This window comes from Oncorhynchus kisutch, unplaced genomic scaffold (assembly GCF_002021735.2).
Source record: "Oncorhynchus kisutch isolate 150728-3 unplaced genomic scaffold, Okis_V2 Okis02a-Okis13b_hom, whole genome shotgun sequence".
NCBI classification, from domain to species: Eukaryota; Metazoa; Chordata; class Actinopteri; order Salmoniformes; family Salmonidae; genus Oncorhynchus; species Oncorhynchus kisutch.
The window spans coordinates 2,866,197-2,881,536 of NW_022261979.1; the positions used below are offsets into that span (position 1 = coordinate 2,866,197).

The window sequence follows — 15,340 nt, forward strand, 5'->3', positions numbered from 1 at the left end:
AAATGAACAACATATCACAATGTAACAGGAAGTATCTACGGTGCAAACGGAAAAATAAAAATACTATAAATCCACTCCTCTTCTCAACCATCAACACACATCTTTCTTGTTCCTTCCTTTCCCTGTGAAACCAAAGTGTGTGTGGATGTTGTTGAACATCTGAGACTGGACATATATTGAACTCCTAACAGATACAGTGCTGCTGTTGTCTGTCGACCCCATGACAATTCATCCCTGTGGTAAATCTGATTATAAATTCATCCGCTGTAGATGACCTGCGCTTGTTTCTGCTTGTGATTAATACAACCTGCTGTGATGGCCATGATGGATACGGTGGGGCTCCACAGCTGAAGTTCATTAATAATTGGAATGTTGTAGAGTGTGAAGTAATGAATACTAATTATTTCCTTTCATGGCTGACGGAGGACTACAAGCCAATCCATCAGCCCAGGACTTTCATTTGGTGGAGTAATGGTTCTATCAATAGTACATTCATTTTTGCTTGTGAAGATATAGAGTGTAACAGGATCCGGGCCATGGGAAACCTGGGCCCTAAAAAATGGGGGCCGTTGCCTGACATGGGAAGGGTAATTAGTGAAAAATGAAAAGCCACCGGGTCGGGTTTGTCGAGCCTCAGCTAATTGAATTGAAATGGAGGAACAGATAAATACTGTATTGGTTACTTTGGGAGACGATAGATTATCTCGTGGATACATTTAAGATTATTTCCTTGTGGTTAACATTTTGAACCTTTCAAAGTTTGGAGAAACATGAGGATTTCTGACCAGAGGGCTTCTGGTTTAAATGGATACTTTGGGATTGTGTCTACTTCCCCAGTCAGATGAACTCATTGATACCATGTTTATGTCGCTGTGTCCAGTATGAAGGAAGTTAGAAGTAGTTTTGCGAGCCAATGCTAACATAGCGTTAGCGCAATGACTGGAAGTCTATGGGTATCTATTAGCATACAGCGTACCCCTACAATTTATTTTGTCGTACCGGAACGGATGCCGGGCCAGACCGCACCAGCTAACTTTCACCCCTGTGTGTGTGTGTGTGTGTGTGTGTGTGTGTGTGTGTGTGTGTGTGTGTGTGTGTGTGTGTGTGTGTGTGTGTGTGTGTGTGTGTGTGTGTGTGTGTGTGTGTGTGTGTGTGTGTGTGTGTGTGTATCAGAGGTGTGTGTGTGTGTGTATCAGAGGTGTTGGGGGAAAAGCAGAAGACATACAGTATTTCCATCCCATGTGGCCTAATAAAGTCCATCTTATCCTAGTTATTGCGTCTATCTTAATGTATAATTATGTTCATGATAACCAGGTTAAATGAATCATACAGTAGCATGTAGTTTAGTATCACTGGTGTTAGAACAACAAGGGAAACATGTACTGTTCAGCCTCTCTGATGTACAGTAGTATCTGGGAGTTTAGTATCACTGGTGTTAGAACAACAAGGGAAACATGTACTGTTCAGCCTCTCTGATGTACAGTAGTATCTGGGAGTTCAGTATCACTGGTGTTAGAACAACAAGGGAAACATGTACTGTTCAGCCTCTCTGATGTACAGTAGTATCTGGGAGTTCAGTATCACTGGTGTTAGAACAACAAGGGAAACATGTACTGTTCAGCCTCTCTGATGTACAGTAGTATCTGGGAGTTTAGTATCACTGGTGTTTAGAACAACAAGGGACACATGTACTGTTCAGCCTCTCCGATGTACAGTAGTATCTGGGAGTTATGTAGCTCTGGTTTAGGATGTGTACTTGCGTCAAGACTTAAATTCCATGTGTTATTATATAGGCCTACTGTTTTATAGTCTAGTTAGTACAAAGCGTGCTCCATTTCACCGTGTTCACTGCAAATGAAATGTACTTATGGCTACGCTGAAATGGGGAGGAATCTGGAGCATGACTGGGGCCCTAGTTCATAGCTCATTGTGTTAACTGACACATACACACACAGGTGGTGGAGGCCAGAGAGATCAAGACAAAGATCAACGAGGCCAGAGAGCTCTACCGCCCTGCTGCCCAGAGAACCTCTCTGTTCATCATCTACAACCTGCACAGAATCAACCACATGTACCAGTTCTCCCTCAAGGTGATTATAACATCTTATAACCCCATGTACCAGTTCTCCCTCAAGGTGATTATAACATCTTATAACCCCATGTACCAGTTCTCCCTCAAGGTGATTATAACATCTTATAACCCCATGTACTAGTTCTCCCTCAAGGTGATTATAATTGCTTATAACCCCATGTAGCAGTTCTCCCTGAAGGTGATTATAATTGCTTATAACTCCATGTACCAGTTGTCCCTCAAGGTGATTACAACCCCTTATAAACCTCTTATAACGCCATGTACCAGTTCTCCCTCAAGGTGATTATAACCTCTTATAACTCCATGTACCAGTTCTCCCTCAAGGTGATTACAACCCTGTGTACCAGTTCTCCCTCAAGGTGATTACAACCCTGTGTACCAGTTCTCCCTCAAGGTGATTACAACCCCTTATAAACCTCTTATAACCCCATGTACCAGTTCTACCTCAAGGTGATTACAACCGTGCCTACCAGTTCTCCCTCAAGGTGATTATGACCCCTTATAACCCAATGTACCAGTTCTCCCTCAAGGTGATTACAACCCATTATAAACCTCTTATAACCCCATGTACCAGTTCTCCCTCAATGAGATTATAACCTCTTGTAACTCCATGTACCAGTTCTCCCTCAAGGTGATTACAACCCCTTATAAACCTCTTATAACACCATGTACCAGTTCTCCCTCAAGGTGATTATAACATCTTATAACCCCATGTACCAGTTCTCCCTCAAGGTGATTATAATTGCTTATAACTCCATGTACCAGTTCTCCCTCAAGGTGATTATAACCTCTTATAACCCCATGTAGCAGTTCTCCCTGAAGGTGTTTATAATTGCTTATAACTCCATGTACCAGTTCTCCCGCAAGGTGATTATAACCTCTTCTAAACCTCTTATAACTCCATGTACCAGTTCTCCCTCAAGGTGATTACAACCCCTTATAAACCTCTTATAACGCCATGTACCAGTTCTCCCTCAAGGTGATTATAACCTCTTATAACTCCATGTACCAGTTCTCCCTCAAGGTGATTACAACCCTGCCTACCAGTTCTCCCTCAAGGTGATTACGACCCCTTATAACCCAATGTACCAGTTCTCCCTCAAGGTGATTACAACCCATTATAAACCTCTTATAACCCCATGTACCAGTTCTCCCTCAATGAGATTATAACCTCTTGTAACTCCATGTACCAGTTCTCCCTCAAGGTGATTACAACCCCTTATAAACCTCTTATAACGCCATGTACCAGTTCTCCCTCAAGGTGATTATAACCTCGTATAACCCCATGTACCAGATCTCCCTCAAGGTGATTATAACCTCGTATAACCCCATGTACCAGTTCTCCCTCAAGGTGATTATAATTGCCTATAACCCCATGTAACAGTTCTTCCTGAAGCTGATTATAACCCCATGTAGCAGTTCTCCCTGAAGGTGTTTATAATTGCTTATAACTCCATGTACCAGTTCTCACTCAAGGTGATTACAACCCTGCCTACCAGTTCTCCCTCAAGGTGATTACAACCCCTTATAAACCTCTTATAACCCAATGTACCAGTTCTCCCTCAAGGTGATTACAACCCATTATAAACCTCTTATAACCCCATGTACCAGTTCTCCCTCGATGTGATTATAACCCCATGTACCAGTTATCCCTCAAGGTGATTATAACCTCTTATAACTCCATGTACCAGTTCTCCCTCAAGGTGATTACAACCCTGCCTACCAGTTCTCCCTCAAGGTGATTACAACCCCTTATAAACCTCTTATAACTCCATGTACCAGTTCTCCCTCAAGGTGATTAAAACCTTGTATAACTCCATGTACCAGTTCTCCCTCAAGGTGATTAAAACCTCGTATAACTCCATGTACCAGTTCTCTCTCAAGGTGATTACAACCCCTTATAATCCTCTTATAACCCCATCTACCAGTTCTCCCTCAAGGTGATTATGCCTCCATGTACCAGTTCTCCCTCAAGGTGATTAAAACCTTGTATAACTCCATGTACCAGTTCTCCCTCAAGGTGATTAAAACCTCGTATAACTCCATGTACCAGTTCTCCCTCAAGGTGATTATAACCTCTTATAACTCCATGTACCAGTTCTCCCTCAAGGTGATTATAACCTCTTATAACTCCATGTACCAGTTCTCCTTTAGGGTGATTTTAATATCTGGAGTCATACTTGTCAAGTGTTTGTGTAGTCACTCACTACTCTCATAGCTTGTTGAGACACATGGGGGAAACTCCCTAGGGTGTAATAGAACAGTTACTCACACTATGGACCTATGAAATCCCCTCTATATCTGTACCTGTCTCCCTGTACCTGTCTATCTGTACCTGTCTCTCTGTACCTGTCTCTCTGTACCTGTCTCCCTGTGTCCAGCTCCCTGTACCTGTCTCCCTGTGTCCAGCTCTCTGTACCTGTCTCCCTGTACCTGTCTCCCTGTACCTGTCTCTCTGTACCTGTCTCCCTGTACCTGTCTCCCTGTGTCCAGCTCCCTGTACCTGTCTCCCTGTACCTGTCTCCCTGTGTCCAGCTCCCTGTACCTGTCTCCCTGTACCTGTCTCCCTGTACCTGTCTATCTGTGTCCAGCTCCCTGTACCTGTCTCCCTGTCCCTGTCTCTCTGTACCTGTCTATCTGTGTCCAGCTCCCTGTACCTGTCTCCCTGTGTCCAGCTCCCTGTACCTGTCTCCCTGTACCTGTCTCCCTGTACCTGTCTATCTGTGTCCAGCTCCCTGTACCTGTCTCCCTGTACCTGTCTCTCTGTACCTGTCTCCCTGTACCTGTCTCCCTGTGTCCAGCTCCCTGTACCTGTCTCTCTGTACCTGTCTCCCTGTACCTGTCTCCCTGTGTCCAGCTCCCTGTACCTGTCTCCCTGTACCTGTCTCCCTGTACCTGTCTCCCTGTACCTGTCTCTCTGTACCTGTCTCCCTGTACCTGTCTCCCTGTGTCCAGCTCCCTGTACCTGTCTCCCTGTACCTGTCTCCCTGTACCTGTCTCCCTGTACCTGTCTCCCTGTGTCCAGCTCCCTGTACCTGTCTCCCTGTACCTGTCTCTCTGTACCTGTCTCCCTGTACCTGTCTCCCTGTGTCCAGCTCCCTGTACCTGTCTCTCTGTACCTGTCTCCCTGTACCTGTCTCCCTGTGTCCAGCTCCCTGTACCTGTCTCCCTGTACCTGTCTCCCTGTACCTGTCTCCCTGTACCTGTCTCCCTGTACCTGTCTCTCTGTACCTGTCTCCCTGTACCTGTCTCCCTGTGTCCAGCTCCCTGTACCTGTCTCCCTGTACCTGTCTCCCTGTACCTGTCTCCCTGTACCTGTCTCCCTGTACCTGTCTCCCTGTACCTGTCTCCCTGTGTCCAGCTCCCTGTACCTGTCTCCCTGTACCTGTCTCCCTGTACCTGTCTATCTGTGTCCAGCTCCCTGTACCTGTCTCCCTGTACCTGTCTCTCTGTACCTGTCTATCTGTGTCCAGCTCCCTGTACCTGTCTCCCTGTGTCCAGCTCCCTGTACCTGTCTCCCTGTACCTGTCTCCCTGTACCTGTCTATCTGTGTCCAGCTCCCTGTACCTGTCTCTCTGTACCTGTCTCCCTGTACCTGTCTCCCTGTGTCCAGCTCCCTGTACCTGTCTCTCTGTACCTGTCTCCCCTGTACCTGTCTCCCTGTACCTGTCTCCCTGTGTCCCAGCTCCCTGTACCTGTCTCTCTGTACCTGTCTCCTGTACCTGTCTCCCTGTGTCCAGCTCCCTGTACCTGTCTCCCTGTACCTGTCTCCCTGTACCTGTCTCCCTGTACCTGTCTCCCTGTAACCTGTCTCTCTGTACCTGTCTCCTGTACCTGTCTCCCTGTGTCCAGCTCCTGTACCTGTCTCCCTGTACCTGTCTCCCTGTACCTGTCTCCCTGTACCTGTCTCCCTGTACCTGTCTCCCTGTGTCCAGCTCCCTGTACCTGTCTCCCTGTACCTGTCTCCCTGTACCTGTCTATCTGTGTCCAGCTCCCTGTACCTGTCTCCCTGTACCTGTCTCTCTGTACCTGTCTATCTGTGTCCAGCTCCCTGTACCTGTCTCCCTGTGTCCAGCTCCCTGTACCTGTCTCCCTGTACCTGTCTCCCTGTACCTGTCTATCTGTGTCCAGCTCCCTGTACCTGTCTCCCTGTACCTGTCTCTCTGTACCTGTCTCCCTGTACATGTCTCCCTGTGTCCAGCTCCCTGTACCTGTCTCTCTGTACCTGTCTCCCTGTACCTGTCTCCCTGTACCTGTCTCCCTGTACCTGTCTCCCTGTACCTGTCTCCCTGTACCTGTCTCCCTGTACCTGTCTCTCTGTACCTGTCTCCTGTACCTGTCTCCCTGTGTCCAGCTCCCTGTACCTGTCTCCCTGTACCTGTCTCCCTGTACCTGTCTCCCTGTACCTGTCTCCCTGTGTCCAGCTCCCTGTACCTGTCTCCCTGTACCTGTCTCTCTGTACCTGTCTCCCTGTACCTGTCTCCCTGTACCTGTCTCCCTGTACTCCTGTACCGTCTCCTGTACCTGTCTCCCTGTACCTGTCTCCCTGTACCTGTCTCCTGTACCTGTCTCCCTGTACCTGTCCTCCCGTGTCACAGCTCCCTGTACCTGTCTCCCTGTACCTGTCTCCCTGTACCTGTCTCCCTGTACCCTGTCTCCCCTGTACCTGTCTCCCTGTACCTGATCTCCCTGTACCTGTCTCCCTGTACCTGTCTCCCTGTACCTGTCTCCCTGTGTCCAGCTCCCTGTACCTGTCTCCCTGTACCTGTCTCCCTGTACCTGTCTCCCTGTACCTGTCTCCCTGTACCTGTCTCCCTGTGTCCAGCTCCCTGTACCTGTCTCTCTGTACCTGTCTCCCTGTGTCCAGCTCCCTGTACCTGTCTCCCTGTACCTGTCTCCCTGTACCTGTCTCTCTGTACCTGTCTCCCTGTACCTGTCTCCCTGTGTCCAGCTCCCTGTACCTGTCTCCCTGTACCTGTCTCCCTGTACCTGTCTCCCTGTACCTGTCTCCCTGTACCTGTCTCTCTGTACCTGTCTCCCTGTACCTGTCTCCCTGTACCTGTCTCCCTGTACCTGTCTCTCTGTACCTGTCTCTCTGTACCTGTCTCCCTGTGTCCAGCTCCCTGTACCTGTCTCCCTGTACCTGTCTCCCTGTACCTGTCTCCCTGTGTCCAGCTCCCTGTACCTGTCTCCCTGTACCTGTCTCTCTGTACCTGTCTATCTGTACCTGTCTCCCTGTGTCCAGCTCCCTGTACCTGTCTCCCTGTACCTGTCTCCCTGTACCTGTCTCCCTGTGTCCAGCTCCCTGTACCTGTCTCCCTGTACCTGTCTCTCTGTACCTGTCTCTCTGTACCTGTCTCCCTGTGTCCAGCTCCCTGTACCTGTCTCCCTGTACCTGTCTCCCTGTACCTGTCTCCCTGTGTCCAGCTCCCTGTACCTGTCTCCCTGTACCTGTCTATCTGTACCTGTCTCCCTGTGTCCAGCTCCCTGTACCTGTCTCCCTGTACCTGTCTATCTGTACCTGTCTCCCTGTGTCCAGCTCCCTGTACCTGTCTCCCTGTACCTGTCTCCCTGTGTCCAGCTCCCTGTACCTGTCTCCCTGTACCTGTCTCTCTGTACCTGTCTATCTGTACCTGTCTCCCTGTGCCTGTCTCCCTGTATCTGTCTCTCTGTACCTGTCTCCTTGAACCTTTCTCCCTGTACCTGTCTCCGTGTACCTGTCTCCCTTTACCTGTCTCCCTGTACCTGTCTCTCTGTACCTGTCTCCCTGTACCTGTCTCCCTGTACCTGTCTCCCTGTACCTGTCTCTCTGTACCTGTCTCCCTGTACCTGTCTCCCTGTATCTGTCTCTCTGTACCTGTCTCCTTGAACCTTTCTCCCTGTACCTGTGCTCCAGACCTTCAACACAGTCTTCCACAAAGCGATAGAGCGAACGGAGTGGGACGAGGACGTGAGGGCCAGAGTGCTCTCCTTGACCGAGGCCGTCACCTACTCAGCATTCCTCTACACCAGCCGGACCCTCTTCCAGAGAGACAAGTCAACCTTCCTGTCACACAACGCCTTCCAGGTAAGTGGCCCGGGGCCGCCCCAAAAGGTTGGCCCCCCCTGTCATTCTCATAAATCTAAGCACTTATTCTGGCCCCACATTAGCTTCAATTAGAGGCCGTCAGTGGGACAGAAGGACCATACGCTGCTTTTGATTAGCTCTCCCACCTGGCCTGGCCAAAGCTATTCAGACTGTTACCTCTGACAGGGGGTGTGGCCTGACGGCAGAATGCTAATAGCTGTCATGGCCACCTGCCTGTCGCCAACTGTTCTCAACTTCACTGTGAGAAAGTGTCCACAGTAAGGCTGTCATTCGCCTGCTCGTGGCTTCACAAGTCTCTGTTTCAGATTAATGTTTCTGGTAGCCGAGGCCATATTCTTGTTTGATCAAAAACTTTATTGATAGGATAGAAGTTCTGACCTGAATCTAATCTATACCTGTTTATATCTCTGTTGTCTCTCCTCTCCAGATTCTGCTGACCAGTGGGCAGATTGAGGCCCAGGAGTTGGACTTCCTGTTGTATTTCCCAGTGGAGCCCAGCGTAGCCAGCCCTGTCTCGTTCCTGTCCCCACAAGCCTGGGGAATCGTCAGGGTAACACACATCTCCAAGGCTGCACCTTCACCCTATTCCCCATAGAGTGCAACAATCACACCCTATTCCCCATTGAGTGCAATAATCACATCCTATTCCCTATAGAGTGCACTAATCACACCCTATTCCCCATTGAGTGCACTAATCACACCCTATTCCCCATAGACTGCACTAATCACACCATTTTCCCCATTGAGTGCATTAATCACAACCTATTCCCCATAGAGTGCACTAAAAGGAGTGCACTAAGAAGTACAGTAGCACATTGTGTTTGCGATCCAACTGGCACCTTTTTCCCTATGTAGTACACTATTGACCAGGGCCCATAGCGAATAGGGAGCCTGCAATGGGACATTGGCAGCTTAGGGTGGTGTGATGATGATGATCTCCTCAGACCCTGTCTACCCTGGATGAGTTCCGCGGGGTTGGACCGGGACATTGAGGGCTCAGCCAAGCGCTGGAGGAAGATGGTAGACTCAGAGTGTCCTGAGAGAGTGGGGTTTCTTCAGGACTAAAAGCTCAGGACTAAAAGCTCCCTACAGAAACTCATTATGCTGAGAGCCATACGCCCTGACATAATGACCTACGCCCTCAGGTGAGACATCGGTTATGTCCCAAATGGCCCCCTATTATTCCCTATATAGTGCACTATTTTTGACCAGGGCCTAAGGGTTCCATTTGGGACTGAGACATCAGCACTACATATTCTACAGTATTCTTTCATTTCTGGTGAGGAAGTGTGGCCCCTGCACTTGTTTGTAAACAGACTTGGAAGTGGTGAATGTAAATGCAACAGTTTTATGCACTTCAAGCTTTGCCAGTAAGGAAATGATAGTAACATACTGTATTTCACCTCTATCAGTCCCATAGTGAGTAAGTAACTAAATCTATGACTTGAACTGTGACAGGAGCTTTGTGGAGGAGAGCTTGGGAGCGAGATATGTGGATGCTGCCAAGCTGGAGAGTAGCCCCTACAGCCCTGTGATCTGCATCCTCTCTCCTGGAGTGGACCCACTCAACAATGTGGAGAGCCTGGCTACACAACACACTAACACCAGGCTGCCAACCCTCCTCCTAGATAGCTACTGGGTTGAGCAGCAGACTCCAGTCCTGTTCTCACATTAACCACCTGATTCAGATACATCTTGATGATAAGAAGCACGTGGGGACTGTGGAGAGATATTCTGAGTGTCTTGTGTCCTGTGTTGTGGGATTGAGGCTGGGTTTCTCCATAGAGCTGGGGACACTACACAACGTGTCTCTGGGTCAGGAGGAGATGGCTGACAGGGGCCCTGCAGAAGGCCTCTCAACACAGACACGGGGTCATCCTGCAGGTGGGGAACAGCAGACACTGGGTCATCCTGCAGGTAGGGAACAGCAGACACTGGGTCATCCTGCAGGTAGGGAACAGCCGACACTGGGTCATCCTGCAGGTAGGGAACAGCCGACACTGGGTCATCCTGCAGGTAGGGAACAGCCGACACTGGGTCATCCTGCAGGTAGGGACACTGGGTCACCAGCCGACACTGGGTCATCCTGCAGGTAGGGAACAGCAGACACTGGGTCATCCTGCAGGTAGCAGACACTGGGTCATCCTGCAGGTAGGGAACAGCGGACACTGGGTCATCCTGCAGGTAGGGAACAGCCGACACTGGGTCATCCTGCAGGTAGGGAACAGCCGACACTGGGTCATCCTGCAGGTAGGGAACAGCCGACACTGGGTCATCCTGCAGGTAGGGAACAGCCGACACTGGGTCATCCTGCAGGTAGGGAACAGCAGACACTGGGTCATCCTGCAGGTAGGGAACAGCCGACACTGGGTCATCCTGCAGGTAGGGAACAGCAGACACTGGGTCATCCTGCAGGAAGGGAACAGCAGACACTGGGTCATCCTGCAGGTAGGGAACAGCAGACACTGGGTCATCCTGCAGGTAGGGAACAGCAGACACTGGGTCATCCTGCAGGTAGGGACAGCCGACACTGGGTCATCCTGCAGGTAGGGAACAGCAGACACTGGGTCATCCTTCAGGTAGGGAACAGCCGAAACTGGGTCATCCTGCAGGTAGGGAACAGCCGACACTGGGTCATCCTGCAGGTAGGGAACAGCCGACACTGGGTCATCCTGCAGGTAGGGAACAGCAGACACTGGGTCATCCTGCAGGTAGGGAACAGCAGACACTGGGTCATCCTGCAGGTAGGGAACAGCAGACACTGGGTCATCCTGCAGGTAGGGAACAGCAGACACTGGGTCATCCTGCAGGTAGGGAACAGTATTTGTCAGTATGGAAGTATTTGATTGAGGTTGCATGGCTCAGTGGAACAAATGGAATAGTCCACAAAGTGCAGACAGTACCTTGGGCTTCTGGCACTCAGACGTTCAAACTACTTTCTGAAAACGGTATTACAGTGTACAGCAGGGCTGCCATATTCCTGTCCTGGAGGGCCCAAACATCATTCATTCTACCTGGTAGTCAATTACACTCACCTGGTGTCCCAGGTCTGAATTAGTCCCTGCCGCATTGGGCCAGTAACCGAAAGGTTACTGGATCGAATCCCGAGCTGATAAGGTAAAAATATGTCGTTCTGCCTCTGAGCAAGGCAGTTAACCCACTGTTCCCTGGGCACCGAAGACGTGGATGTGGATTAAGGCAGCCCCCGGCACCTCTCTGATGCAGAGGGGTTGGGTTAGATACGGAAGACACATTTCAGTTGAAGGCATTAAGTTGTACAACTGACTAGGTCTTTCCTTTTCCCTTTGATTAGAAGGAGAGAATGAAAACCAGAAGTGTTTCGGCCCTCCAGTACAGCCTGCTGGACACGGTAATACAGTAGGTAAGTCTATACTAGTGGTAGTCTGGAGGGTCATAGTGACTGTATGATGTTGTTTCAGCAGCCAGACTAGACTAGTGGAAGTCTGGAGGGTCACAGTGACTGTATGATGTTGTTCCAGCAGCCAGACTAGACTAGTGGTAGTCTGGAGGGGCATAGTGACTGCATGATGTTGTTCCAGTCAGCAGCCAGACTAGACTAGTGGAAGTCTGGAGGGTCACAGTGACTGTATGATGTTGTTCCAGCAGCCAGACTAGACTAGTGGAAGTCTGGAGGGTCACAGTGACTGTATGATGTTGTTCCAGTCAGCAGCCAGACTAGACTAGTGGTAGTCTGGAGGGTCATAGTGACTGTATGATGTTGGTCCAGTAGCCAGACTAGACTAGTGGTAGTCTGGAGGGTCATAGTGACTGTATGATGTTGTTCCAGTCAGCAGCCAGACTAGACTAGTGGTAGTCTGGAGGGTCACAGTGACTGTATGATGTTGTTCCAGTCAGCAGCCAGACTAGACTAGTGGTAGTCTGGAGGGTCATAGTGACTGTATGATGTTGTTCCAGCAACCAGACTAGACTAGTGGTAGTCTGGAGGGTCATAGTGACTGTATGATGTTGTTCCAGCAACCAGACTAGACTAGTGGTAGTCTGGAGGGTCATAGTGACTGTATGATGTTGGTCCAGCAGCCAGACTAGACTAGTCTGACTAGTGGTAGTCTGGAGGGTCATAGTGACTGTATGATGTTGGTCCAGCAGCCAGCCTACACTAGTGGTAGTCTGGATGGTCACAGTGACTGTATGATGTTGTTCCAGCAGCCAGCCTACACTAGTGGTAGTCTGGAGGGTCATAGTGACTGTATGATGTTGTTCCAGCAGCCAGCCTACACTAGTGGTAGTCTGGAGGGTCATAGTGACTGTATGATGTTGTTCCAGCAGCCAGACTAGACTAGTGGTAGTCTGGAGGGTCACAGTGACTGTATGATGTTGTTCCAGCAGCCAGCCTACACTAGTGGTAGTCTGGAGGGTCATAGTGACTGTATGATGTTGTTCCAGCAGCCAGACTAGACTAGTGGTAGTCTGGAGGGTCATAGTGACTGCATGATGTTGTTCCAGTCAGCAGCCAGACTAGACTAGTGGTAGTCTGGAGGGTCATAGTGACTGTATGATGTTGTTCCAGCAGCCAGACTAGACTAGTGGTAGTCTGGAGGGTCATAGTGACTGTATGATGTTGTTCCAGCAACCAGACTAGACTAGTGGTAGTCTGGAGGGTCATAGTGACTGTATGATGTTGTTCCAGCAACCAGACTAGACTAGTGGTAGTCTGGAGGGTCATAGTGACTGTATGATGTTGGTCCAGCAGCCAGACTAGACTAGTGGTAGTCTGGAGGGTCATAGTGACTGTATGATGTTGTTCCAGTAGCCAGACTAGACTAGTGGTAGTCTGGAGGGTCATAGTGACTGTATGATGTTGTTCCAGCAACCAGACTAGACTAGTGGTAGTCTGGAGGGTCATAGTGACTGTATGATGTTGTTCCAGCAACCAGACTAGACTAGTGGTAGTCTGGAGGGTCATAGTGACTGTATGATGTTGGTCCAGCAGCCAGACTAGACTAGTGGTAGTCTGGAGGGTCATAGTGACTGTATGATGTTGGTCCAGCAGCCAGACTAGACTAGTGGTAGTCTGGAGGGTCATAGTGACTGTATGATGTTGTTCCAGCAGCCAGACTAGACTAGTGGTAGTCTGGAGGGTCATAGTGACTGTATGATGTTGTTCCAGCAACCAGACTAGACTAGTGGTAGTCTGGAGGGTCATAGTGACTGTATGATGTTGTTCCAGCAACCAGACTAGACTAGTGGTAGTCTGGAGGGTCATAGTGACTGTATGATGTTGGTCCAGCAGCCAGACTAGACTAGTGGTAGTCTGGAGGGTCATAGTGACTGTATGATGTTGTTCCAGTAGCCAGACTAGACTAGTGGTAGTCTGGAGGGTCATAGTGACTGTATGATGTTGTTCCAGCAGCCAGACTAGACTAGTGGTAGTCTGGAGGGTCACAGTGACTGTATGATGTTGGTCCAGCAGCCAGCCTACACTAGTGGTAGTCTGGAGGGTCATAGTGACTGTATGATGTTGTTCCAGTCAGCAGCCAGACTAGACTAGTTGTAGTCTGGAGGGTCATAGTGACTGCATGATGTTGTTCCAGCAGCCAGACTAGACTAGTGGTAGTCTGGAGGGTCATAGTCACTGTATGATGTTGTTCCAGTCAGCAGCCAGACTAGACTAGTTGTAGTCTGGAGGGTCATAGTGACTGCATGATGTTGTTCCAGCAGCCAGACTAGACTAGTGGTAGTCTGGAGGGTCTTAGTGACTGTATGATGTTGTTCCAGCAACCAGACTAGACTAGTGGTAGTCTGGAGGGTCATAGTGACTGTATGATGTTGGTCCAGCAGCCAGACTAGACTAGTGGTAGTCTGGAGGGTCATAGTGACTGTATGATGTTGTTCCAGTAGCCAGACTAGACTAGTGGTAGTCTGGAGGGTCATAGTGACTGTATGATGTTGTTCCAGCAGCCAGACTAGACTAGTGGTAGTCTGGAGGGTCACAGTGACTGTATGATGTTGGTCCAGCAGCCAGCCTACACTAGTGGTAGTCTGGAGGGTCATAGTGACTGTATGATGTTGTTCCAGTCAGCAGCCAGACTAGACTAGTTGTAGTCTGGAGGGTCATAGTGACTGCATGATGTTGTTCCAGCAGCCAGACTAGACTAGTGGTAGTCTGGAGGGTCTTAGTGACTGTATGATGTTGTTCCAGCAACCAGCCAGCGACAATAGAATAGAGCACCTGATTCAACATGATTATCTGCCTTCTTGATCTGAGCCAGGGAACCTAAGGCAATTTGGTTCAATTTGGTTCTATCAATTTGGTTCAATCAGTTTGGTTCAATCAATTTGGTTCAATCTAAAGCGTGATTAGATTAGATCAGCTAAATCAGCTGCTTCGGTACTTGGCTGGAACAAAAGTGTTTAGGTCTTGTTTCTAGAAACATTTCCCCTCATTAAGAAACGCTAATGAACACATAAAATACAATAAATACAGTTTTGTGTGTGTGTGTGTGTGTGTGTGTGTGTGTGTGTGTGTGTGTGTGTGTGTGTGTGTGTGTGTGTGTGTGTGTGTGTGTGTGTGTGTGTGTGTTGTTTCGGTCAGAAAGTGCACCTGGTGACGCATTGGTTGCCCACTCTGGAAGCCCTCCTGGAGAGGACCGGGGCGGACACCATGACTACCGGGTGTTCATCAGCGGGGAGCCAGCGTCCAGCCCTGACCAGCACGTCATCCCCAGAGGCATCCTGGAGGACGCCATCAAGATCCCCAACGAGCCACCCACCGACATGCACGCCAGTCTGCACGCTGCCCTCCACAGCTTCAACCAGGTCAGAGGCAAACAGAGAAGCTCACTTACAGCAGCTGCCTTTCACTTGTAGTGAAGTCCTCTTACAGCAGCTGCCTTTCACCTGTAGTGAAGTCCTCTTACAGCAGCTGCCTTTCACCTGTAGTGAAGTCCTCTTACAGCAGCTGCCTTTCACCTGTAGTGAAGTCCTCTTACAGCAGCTGCCTTTCACCTGTAGAGAAGCTATTACAGCAGCTGCCTTTCACTTGTAGTGAAGCTCTATTACAGCAGCTGCCTTTCACCTGTAGTGAAGTTATTACAGCAGCTGCCTTTCACCTGTAGAGAAACTCTTACATCAGCTGCCTTTCACCTGTAGTAAAGCTCTCTTACAGCAGCTGCCTTTCT

General features: G+C 49.4%; 1 pseudogene; it reads left to right on the forward strand.

Moving 5' to 3' along the window:
* The first annotated feature begins 536 nt into the window (after positions 1-536).
* LOC109876728 (dynein heavy chain 11, axonemal-like) lies at positions 537-15,029 on the forward strand (annotated as a pseudogene).
* The last annotated feature ends 311 nt before the right edge of the window (positions 15,030-15,340 follow it).